Genomic DNA, 11,225 nt, shown 5'->3' on the forward strand with positions numbered 1-11,225 from the left:
CTGGAGGAAGGATCAACATCTTCTAGGATGGATGCTTGCTAATAAATCAAGAGGGCTTTGTTCATCTGCCAGCTCCCCCACAGGCTGGCTGGGTGGTCTTCCTGCAAGTTAAATCTCTTTAACCTCAGTATCTACAAGATGGGTAGGAAAACTGTATATTCCCTATATATTCCCTTCTCCCCTTTAATGTCAAACTCCAAAATAAATGTAAAACAATTAGGAAATCTGAGGTGCTGCTGCTATTTTTTATATAGCAAAGCTCCTGGGTGAGGAGTCCTTTTAGCCTTAGTTACCACAGAGATTTTTTTCATATGCAGGGGATCCAAGAGGGGAGATGGGCAAAACCTGCCAGATCCTGAATGGGACCCCTTCTAAACAGGAGGATTTGGGCAGAACTCTTCCGTCAGCAGATCGGTAATCTCCTGCCTGTCAGGAACTGTCGGGAAACATCTCATCCTACCTTGGGTATGGCAGGCACAGGAACACCATGACCTGCAGTAGACAGCCAGGCTTCAGGGGGCTTATTAAACCCACTCAAGTTTCCCAGTGCTCACTAAGCCAGGGCTCACTCCATCTCCTTATTATTGTATAGTTTTACCTGATCCTGGGTTTTAGCTAATTGCTTTTTACCTTGGATTACCTGTACAAGGTTTTTATGTAACAGTTCTTGCTGAGATGAAACATGTGAGCAAACAGAACGTGGGCCCTGCAGGTTGGTACTTAGGTGGCTCTGACAAGACTGTGGTCAAGAACGTTGTGGAAAATGGCAAATCTGAACATCCATGGTGTCCGCTGAGTCAAAGAGCTGTGGCTTAAACCACAGAGGAAACCATCCAGAGGAAACTGGATTTGTTTTTCAAAGTAGCCAACCTAGACATAGCTTTGCCACCTTGCACCTTTATATTCTCCTGCTCCTCTCCTACTGTGCTTTAGGGAAAATTTCAAGATTGCATTGTGTTGTGTTCTATCACCAGTCCCACAATTTCCCAGTGCAAACTGCAAGGTGTTAGCAAACAGTGGGAACAGCAAAAATGCTTTGCTGCTGTTGCGGAGGTGTAGATATAGAAGTGTATAGGAAGTGTATTTATTTGCTGAATTACAGAAAATTCCTTTCCTCCTGCAGCTGAGCGTTGGCAAAATTGGTCACTTAATTCTGAAAGAATTAATTTCTGTCAGAGAAAGCAGCAGCAATTACTCCAATGTCATGGCAACACACGCCAGCACTGTGATGCTCTCACCATCTCCTCACTGCAGTCTTCCCTTGGAAATAAAAAGAAAAAAAAATCATTGTTTTGGCAGCAGTTTAGCACTGAGGCATCCTGGGGAAGTGTTACCCATGGTATCAGGCCTGCTGGATTTGGGGGAGCATGTCCAGTGAGCATCATTTTGAGCACCCTTCAGGCAGCTGCCTCTGCTCTGCCCAGCCCACCACTGCTGTCAGCAGGAGTCTGACAGCCCCTCCCTGAGCATACACAGAGCTTTTCAGACAAGCAGCCTCTGAAACAGCACAGGACCAAAGTTTTGTGCATCTCAGCAGCCATCTCACAGGATCAAGGGCTTGGAGGGGCTTTGCTGGGTGGTGCAGAGATGACCAGTGTGGGTGTGGGGGCTCAGGCTTTTGGCTTCGCCATGTGAGAGTAAACGTGAAGTATCTTGCTCTCCAAGCTAATGGGAATAAAATCCTTACAGGCTGTAAATTACACTGAGTCTCTCTAGGATCCACAGCTCACCCTCCCAAAAATCATCTCTCTTGCCTTCGGCCAGGGCTCAGTCAGGCGTATGGGTGGAGTATGGGCGGATTCCCAATGATATCATGGAAGGATGTGGGTTTGCCTGCGAATTCCTGTGTCTTCTCCTGAGCTAATTTCACTCTTTGTTTACTCTTATCAGGACTTCTGCAGCCAAGAATTAATTAGCAGCACTGCCTTAGTACGTTGGGGTCCTACCAGTTCAAGTCATTGTATGCACACAAAGCCAAGAAGATTTGCACAGCCTAAAACAATTTTTTAAAAGGAAGTCACTACTAAGCAATATTACTGGTTGAAAAATCAGCTAATTATACCAGCAAAAATAAACACTGAAGGAGAGAGCAGCTCTCCAGTTTTGCCATATATAAAGCAAGCAATGCTAGTGGTTTGGAAGAAGGTGCTTTCGTAAGGACTTTGACATTTTGTTTTGGTTGCTACTTTCTGACTGCCCTCCACCATACCAGGTACCTGGACAGGTCAGGCCAGAGAGCCTCACTTAATGCATTGCCCGGGGCTGTGCATTTTTGCTTTTGTTCTGGTTTTTGTATGGGTTTTTTTTTGTTTGGGTTTTTTTTTTTTTGTTTTGTTTTGTTTTGTTTGGGTTTTTGTTTGCTTTGTTCTGTTTTTTTTTAAATTATTTTTTTCTTAAGAAGGATAAAAAGTGCCTGAACAGAGTGATAACTTTGTCACACAGCACTAGTGGAGTTCCTTGAATCGAGACACTCAGAGGTTATTTGCTTCCTCTAGTTACTAAAGTAAATAAATCTCGTGTAGATTAAGTGCTGGGCGATGAAGGCAACATTGTACAATAACCCCGGGCAGACACTTACATTTATGAGATAAGATACATGGCTGAAAAGGCTGATGAACTACAGGCTTTTGTGTGAAACTACTACTACTACCACTGCTAAAAATATCATCTAGCCATACTTGCTAAAATAAACATTTATATGCAGAGATAATCCCCACGCTTCGATGTACAAACCAGCGGGTGGTGGAGAACTGCTAGAAAAAGCTGTGCCAGGAACTGTTGTACCTGCAGGTCTCCTGTTAGGGGGTCTCTTCTGGCATCATCCCAAACTATTGACAGGAGCTGCGACACATCAGGAGGTGGGAGCAAATCCAGACTGCACTTCCTAAAATAAAAACCCAGCAAGGACAACAACAGAAATAAAGGGACACCGAGATGCTCCAGGGCTGGAGCCCCTCTGCTCTGCAGCCAGCCTGGGACAGCTGGAGGTGTTCAGCTGCACAAGAGAAGGCTCCAGGGAGAGCTCAGAGCCCCTGGCAGGGCCTAAAGGGGCTCCAGGAGAGCTGCAGAGGGACTGGGGCCAAGGCATGGAGGGACAGGACCCAGGGAATGGCTTCCCAGTGCCAGAGGGCAGGGCTGGATGGGATATTGGGCAGGAATTGCTGTCTGTGAGGGTGGGCAGGCCCTGGCACAGGGTGCCCAGAGTAGCTGTGGCTGCCCCTGGATCCCTGGCAGTGTCCAAGGCCAGGCTGGACATTGGGGCTGGGAGCAGCCTCGGACAGTGGAAGGTGTCCCTGCCCATGGCAGGGGGTAGGATGGGATGAGCTTTAAGTTCCAACCTGAACCATTCTGGGATTCCATGCAATTTATTTTTTAATTTGTTTTAAGCAGAAGAAAAGCTTTAGTAAATATTTTCACATCATAATTTTCATGCCAATGAGAGCATCAGACCAAGATAATAGGAGTCTCATTTCCTCTTAGGAAACTAAATGAGAAATGAGGCTTGGAAAGAAGCTTGTGAAGTCAGCGAATTTGTCACCCAGCTCCCTGGAGGATTACCCACAGGAAACTCGGCTTCAGGAGCCCTTTTCTTCAGGGACAGTGTGCTAGGAAGCTCTCCTGGGACAAAAACCCCCTCCCAGTGAGCTTCTGCGTCCATGAATATCTTCTTGAGAGAAAGGCCATATTCCATGTATGGTATGTAGACATGTTTAGCCATAAAGATGTTTCTGACCTACGAAATGTATTTATTTATTTTTCTGAAGTGTGGGAAGATAGGACATTGAGTAGTCATTTGCCAGACAAAATCAACTCCAGAGTCTAAAGCATTATACTCTGGGAAACCAGAAGCCAGTCAAGCAACTTATTCAAGTGTTCTGTGTGAAAATATGAGCTCCAGACTGGTTTGGGTAGAAAGGGACCTTAATATCATCTAGTTCCAACCCACTGCCACAGGCCGGGGCACTTTCCTCTAGACCAGGTTGCTCAAAGTCATGTTTTGGTAAAAACAAAGGATATTGTTCATTTGAGTATTTTGCAACACTTTAATTCTGTCTTCCTGCCTATTTTTTTGTGGCTGGGATGGGAAGGCAGCACCATGGCCTTGAGATAAAACAGTACCGCTCCTGGAGCCCGAGAGGAATAGCTATCAGTGCTTACACAAGAAGGGCTCATCAGGTAGCTCAGACCGAAAAAATAGCAAGAGACATGCCAAAATCGTGTTCTGAGGCTCAGTACATACAAATCCTGGAATAAAGATAAGCCAGCCTAACCATCTGGATCCGTATGTCACACAATAGTATATGCAATTTGGGTTTTGCTCTTAAATCCTCCTGTCCCCAAAAAGGAAAATGAAGCTAGCTCTAAACATGTTTCTCTTTCTACTAAGAACATCTAAATTGGAAAGTCATTGAGCAAGCTGTTCCTTTTCTAGTCCAAATCTTAAAGCGAATGAAACCACTGAAGCCCCCAAAAAGTTAACAACTGAATTCTGCCACGGAAATGCAAGGAGACAGGTCACCTTTCAATACTAGGTATTTATTTTCTTCTATTAAGTGTTCCTAGTAGGCAAGTGAAAGAAAATATCTCAATTTTTGCCTTTCACAATGTCACTTCTAAGAATAATTTTTTCAGTTCCAGGAAAGATCAATCACATTATTGCTGGCACTAAGTAGTACTCCCACAAGCTGTTAAATTCTTTACCTGCAGACGAGTGGCTCTTGAATCACTAAAAAACCCTATTTCCTGCCTTTTGAAGATATGAAAGAGACTCAAAAGGATTATGAAATCACTGTAGCAGATAACCTTCAGACAGCAGCATCATCAAAAGGCATCAAAAACAACTAAATTCATCCAGCATCTAACTGTTTAACGTCAATAAGTTCCAACTGGAGAAGGACAGCCTTCAGCAAAGCCAGGGTCTGCCAGGTGTATTCTTGGTGAGTATAAGGAAAGGATGTATTGTGATTGACAGCAGTAGTATATGCATTAATATATGTATACGTTGTGTGTCTTTTATAGCATATGACAATTCAGGGGAAAGAAAACACAGGTCTGGGGTAAAAATTAACAAAAGTGCCTGTGTGATACTTACAGTGAAGCATATTTCCTAATTTTAAATAAAAACATCCTGAGGTTTAGACTGGGAGTCTGGGGCCAAAATACTCCTGGGGTCATCTTGTCCAGAAGAGACAAGCTCGCCCATACAAGGAAGTGCAGGAAGGGTCAGTTTGTTGTGCATATCCTACAGTCACAGATGACCATCTGAAAATAGTTTTGGTTGGTTACTCCTCTGTTAAAATCCGTAAGTCCTATGCACGAGGCATGCACTGGGACTGAAACTGGGCTGCAGACACGTGTCTCCCCACTTTCTTCCCTGGACTTTCTCCCCAGGATCTCTCCCCTTTGTTGCTTGCTTCACTCATCTTCCGGCAAGGCCACGGTGAGGAAAACAAGGTGCTTTTTATGTCTCACAGACCAAACCCAACTCTCCAGACAGGGACACCTCTATCTTCAAAGGTGTTCTAGCCACAACAAAAGTTGTAGATACTTTCAAGCTCTCCCTGGTATCAGTAAAAATTGAGCATGCTCTACCTACCTAGGGAGCAAGTCTTGTTTCCAGGCGTATTAAATGTACTTTGGGTTATTTTGGTATCTCATTTTAAATAATTGCACTGGACTCTTGCTTTGACTGTGTCTACTAGGTTTGCATAGCATTCCACAAAGCACGGGACTACAGCATGACCACTAGATAACTCAGTCCTCTGCTTCTGTCTTCATCTCACACACAGCATTTTGAAAATTCACGAGAAAATCATGACTGGTGTTATTTATGATCCATCACTGCTAGCACCCTCACAATCCTGGAGGACTTCTTCCTTGGAGTTCCTGCTCCATGAATGGCTCAGCAGCCATGTGGGTGGGCATGGACCAACACCTTGGAAGTGAAAAGGAAATGGCCAGTTGGTCAGGCTTGAGGTTTGACTGGCAGGACTAATGAGTATCAGCAAAAATGTCCTTCCAATAGTGTGAACTTTGCCAACACAGACACATCCTCCTGCTCTTCTAGCTCATTCCAGTTGGGAGAGGGGTTTGAACTACACACGAGGAAGAGTTTGGAAGTCAGTACCAGATGTATTTCCTGAGCAAAGAGTGTCTGGGTGCCATGGTACAGTTGTGTGCTAACCCCTCTGAGCATAGATAACACCAATTTCTGCCCTAACCAGCCTCACCTGGAAGGCCAAATCTGCTGAAAAGGTGTTAATTGAGATCTATTCACCTGGACTCAGACTTGATGAGTGTTTGCCCCAATGACCAAACCAAAAAAAGGGCAGGCCAGGCTCTCTACAAGCTCTCCATGAGCAGAGCTACTCAGGGCAGTGAAATACATGATGGCAAACAGTAAATTTTCATATGTCCTTTGATCACAGTCCAGATGCTGCTCTGCCTGTGTCATCCACATCACTCCATGACCAAGCTCTGGGTGAGTGAAGCTGAGCAGAGGACAGCCTGTGCTTGAGTTCCCAGAGGATGAACCAGCAGGTAACAGCAAGCTAAAAATTTGAGCTCAACATTCTGATGGCTCATATTTTGTCCGTCATCACTGACAGAGGACTTGCAGAAAGATGTCTCACCTGCAGTGACAAATGAACTTATGCTTTGAAGCTAACAGCTTCCCCTGAATTGCTGTCATTATTCCACACCATAGCCTGCCAACACCGTATGTACATCTTCTTTTGAGCTAAACTTACCAGAATGACTGGATTTTATGTTATATCACAAAGTGGCAGGATGAGATAATGATACATGTCCCCTCTACATGCCATTTTCCACAAGGCCTAGAAGGGATCATCATATTTTATTTTATGATCATCAGGTCATTCATCTATATCTGCTTTGAAGCCACAATAGACTTTTTGCCAATCACTAATAGAAACTAGATAAACACAGCCAAACAGTGTCATCTATCTGTGTGGTGAGTAATTGTGAGGGGTTCCTCTTTAAATAGATGCTTAAGTAAATATAGAAATATCATTTTACAAATGCTGGCTCAAGAAGAGATGTTGTGGAACTACAAAGAAGGGACACCTCACTTAGGTATGCACATATAGAAGTGCAAAAGTGGTCCTATACCATTATCAAGCACATACCAAAAGAATTTAATTCGGCTTTTGTTGCCCCCTGTGTCTGTTCTTCACTGTTCCGTACTCGTGATGGAAAAGTACTTTTCTATTTCCAAAGCCTTGTTCACAAAAATGACCTTTTTATTGAATGTTTTCATTCCAGTGGGCAACACTTTATTTCCCAAGGAGGCTGTTGGGGGACTATTCCACATATAAGAGTTTGTGTGAGGGTTATAACGCATACGATGACGGGTTATAATGCAGATGTATGATCTTTCTAGACCCTCTCTCTGTCTCTCTCTCTGTCTGTGTTTATTAATGACCCTGTAGCTCTGAGCCCGAAGCACTGGGTGTTCTGGCTGACGCAAGTTATTTTTCTCTCAAGGGCAATCCTCCCTCTTGTGTCCTTGGGGCACAGTATTCAGCTGCACCTCTACACCTGCCATGTCAGGTTGTGCCCTGGGTCGAGAGGTGTAGGTTTCCCAGTGCCATATGGAGCTCCCTGCTACCTGCAGCACAGCAATTTAAATATTAAGGATGCGTTGGTTTGGAAAGTTCAGCTCTCGGTGAGCAAAACTCAATTAACTCAAGGAGAGGGAAGTAGAAATCGGGAAGAGGAAGCAATGGGGAAGCATAAAGGGTTTCAAATGCTTTTGTAATCATCTGCAGATCAGACACGGGGCTGGTGACTCCCACTGATGCCTGCCAGCACAAAACCACGATGGCTCACCAGGCCACCTGAGTGGGACTGAAAGGTTTATCTCCAGACAAATAATGGACATGGTGGTAGAGAGGGAACAGGCAGATGTGCAAGAGGGTGAGGCACAGGAAATTGCTTCCAGGCAGGAAACTTTGGCACCCATATTTGGAGAAAGAAGGAAATGGGTCTCCTGGGGTTTCTCTGGTGCTTGAGCATTGACTGTCATTGTGTTTCAGCTGTTCTTCACCTCCCCTCCACAGCTGAGTCCCTTCAACCTCTACAACTCGCAGCCTCCCCTATTCCTATCAACAAAACTCTAGAACCAGAAAGAAAGAAAAACGCAGACCTTTTGCAATACCTCTGCCACTACAAGAAAGTGAGTTGCCAGGGAGACAAGGAGTCAGGATTCCTGGGACTTGCACCCACACAGGGGGAGATGGCAATAGGACACAGGCCTTTGCAAGAGGACATGTTGATTTCCTCAGCTCCCAGAGGCTCTGAGCTCGGAAGGATTACGTGGTAAAATGGTACATCACTGTCTGTATTCTATGAAATGGGGTCATGTACTCACTCTTTTAGGGAAATGGCTGCTTTGTGGTTGCCTGCAGACACTCAGTGGCAGCCGTGGCCAGGAACATGGGTTGGGTACAGCCCAGACTGGGGGCAGCAGGGGAGGGGGGATTCTGCCCCTCTGCCCCGCTCAGGTGAGGCCCCACCTGCAGAGCTGCCCCAGCCCTGGGGAACAACAGCACAAGGACCTGGAGCTGCTGCAGCCAGTCCAGAGGAGGCCACCGAGATGCTCCAGGGCTGGAGCCCCTCTGCTCTGCAGCCAGCCTGGGACAGCTGGGGGTGTTCAGCTGCACAAGAGAAGGCTCCAGGGAGAGCTCAGAGCCCCTGGCAGGGCCTAAAGGGGCTCCAGGAGAGCTGCAGAGGGACTGGGGACAAGGCCTGGAGGGACAGGACCCAGGGAATGGCTTCCCAGTGCCAGAGGGCAGGGCTGGATGGGATCTTGGGAAGGAATTGCTGTCTGTGAGGGTGGGCAGGCCCTGGCCCAGGGTGCCCAGAGCAGCTGGGGCTGCCCCTGGATCCCTGGCAGTGTCCAAGGCCAGGCTGGACACTGGGGCTTGGAGCAACTTGGTGTGGTGGAAGATGTCCCAACCCTCAGTAGGGGGTGGAATGCAATAATTTTCAAGGTCCATGGCAGGGGGTGGAATGGGATGATCTTCAAGGTCCTTTCAAACCAAAACCATTCTGACTCCATGAAAACAGCTGCTCCCAGCTGGGCAGTGGCACCATCTCCCCTGTGCAGCTGCAGACCTCCCAGGGCGCAATTGTTTGGGTCCCAAAGCAGCGATCCCCAAAACAAACCTGTCTGAGCTGCACTGCATCACTCACCCCGTGTCCCACCCAGACCACCCAGCTCCCTGGGCATCTCCTGGGGGTGAGCAGGGTCTCAGCAAAGGATCACCCACATTGCAATGGGTGTCCACGAGAAAGAATTGCACTCTGAAGGGATTTTTCTCCTCTCAGAAACCCTCTAGGAAGTACTAAACAATATTAGACCAGAAATCTAGCTTCCTTCAGTCAAAATTTATGTGAGATGAATGCCATTTAATGCATGGTCCAGCCAGGTGAGTGCCAGTAGTGAAATTAATGTTTTCTATCAGTGTCAATGGTGTACGAGGCATTGAGTTTTTCCTATCCAGCCTGGTGAGCAGAGATGAAGTGCCTTGGCAGATGCTGGAACAGAAATCCACACTGCCCTCAGGGGTGCATATAATGGCATGGGATTTCTGTACGTTACAGCATTCCTTTAACACCATGTCATCTAATGACAGACTTTCTTCTCTTTTTTAGGGGGTAGGGAGATAGAAATTAGGTTTGTTATATGGTTTCCTCCCTCTTAGCTGTTTCTCGGTTGAGTTTTCAGGCAGACCATGGATTACATGTTAAATGTGAATAAAAAAACTTAGCTCTGCTTTGCAGTAGGTGCCCTTCGGAGTCTGGGAGGGGATCAACTGTGCACTTCTGACTGCCAGTGGCTGATCTGCCCCGGAGTAATAATGCAGAGAGGTAATAACCTGTTGGTAAGCACAGTCATAGCTGGGTAAACTGAGGAAGGGGGGTGGCCCTGGTGAGAAAGGGTGTCGAGGAACAGAGTGGGCACAGGGTGTGGCAGTCTGGAGGTGGAAGTGGGTGGGGCTGCTGAGGGTGAAGGGTGGCAGGAAGAGGAGGAAGACGAGGAGGGCGCGGAAGAGGAGGAACTGTCAGGGAACTGCCAGCCCCAGGGTCCCCACTGAGGCTGAGACTGGCACGGTCTGAGCAGGGCAGCACCACAGGCTGAGGAGTTATTGTATGTTCTGTACTGTCCCCTGTGCTGGCACTGCTGAGGCACCTCCAGTGCTGGGGACAGCTCTGGGCCCCTCAGGACAAGAGAGACATGGAGGGGCTGGAGCGTGTCCAGGGAAGGGAACGGAGCTGGGAAGGGGCTGGAGCCCCAGGAGCGGCTGAGGGAGCTGGAAAGGGGCTGAGGCTGGAGCAAAGGAGGCTCAGGGGGGACCTTGTGGCTCTGCACAAGTCCCTGACAGGAGGGGGCAGCCGGGGGGGTCGGGCTCTGCTCGCAGGGAACAGGGACAGGAGGAGAGGGAACGGCCTCAGGCTGGGCCAGGGCAGGCTCAGGGTGGATACTGGGGAAAATTTCTTCCCTGAAAAGATTATCCAGCCCTGTCCCAGCTGCCCAGGGCAGTGTTGGAGTCCCCATCCCTGGAGGGCTTTAAAAGCTGTGTGGATGTGTCACCTGGGGACATGGGTCAGTGGTGGTCTTGGCAGTGCTGGGCCAATAGTTGGACTCAGTGATCCTGGGGGGCTTTTCCAACCTAAACAACTCTGTGATTTTATACATATTGCCAATTATTTCTCATTGTTCAACTGCAAGATGCTCCAGAGCTGTGGGATGGCTCACATCCTTTATTCCAGCACTGCATCCCAGAAAGTGCTGTGTGAGAGCCCTGATGGGGACAGAGAGTGTGTGTTGCAGCAGGACTCTGTAAGCAGGGAGGTAGCACTTGAAATAGTTCAGGTATATAGAAAATGAATCCTTTCTTCTGAGACTCTGAGTAGTTTTGTGTTCCCGGTAAGTCTAAGCAATTAAGAGAGCTTTCTGGCTTTACTTAATCTAATTTACCACATTTTTCTGTAATGAATATGTTACAGGATAGTTTAACTAGTCCGGTCTAAAGGCACTTTCAGAGCAGTACCAATTTGCCTTACCTGCTGTTCTGCAGACTGACGTGAGACAGAGGGAGATGATGCACTGAAACTCAACTTAGGACTCGCCAGAGGGAGCAGGACAATGTGTCATGATGTTTCTAGCTGTGACCCAAGAAGTTGAGACCTTGCTGTCT

At 47.2% G+C, this 11,225-nt stretch overlaps 1 long non-coding RNA gene across 1 annotated transcript; it reads right to left on the minus strand.

Annotated features, from left to right (window-relative positions):
* Nucleotides 1-1,112: 1,112 nt before the first annotated feature.
* On the minus strand, nt 1,113-11,190 carry LOC109144047. The gene is made up of 3 exons (XR_002044529.2): nt 11,092-11,190; nt 2,785-2,884; nt 1,113-1,260 (listed from the first exon to the last, which is right to left on the minus strand). It is a non-coding gene; the product is annotated as an uncharacterized LOC109144047 (long non-coding RNA).
* Between the last annotated feature and the right edge of the window lie 35 nt (nt 11,191-11,225).

The sequence above is a fragment of the Corvus cornix genome, chromosome Z (genome assembly GCF_000738735.6).
Source record: "Corvus cornix cornix isolate S_Up_H32 chromosome Z, ASM73873v5, whole genome shotgun sequence".
NCBI classification, from domain to species: domain Eukaryota; kingdom Metazoa; phylum Chordata; class Aves; order Passeriformes; family Corvidae; genus Corvus; species Corvus cornix.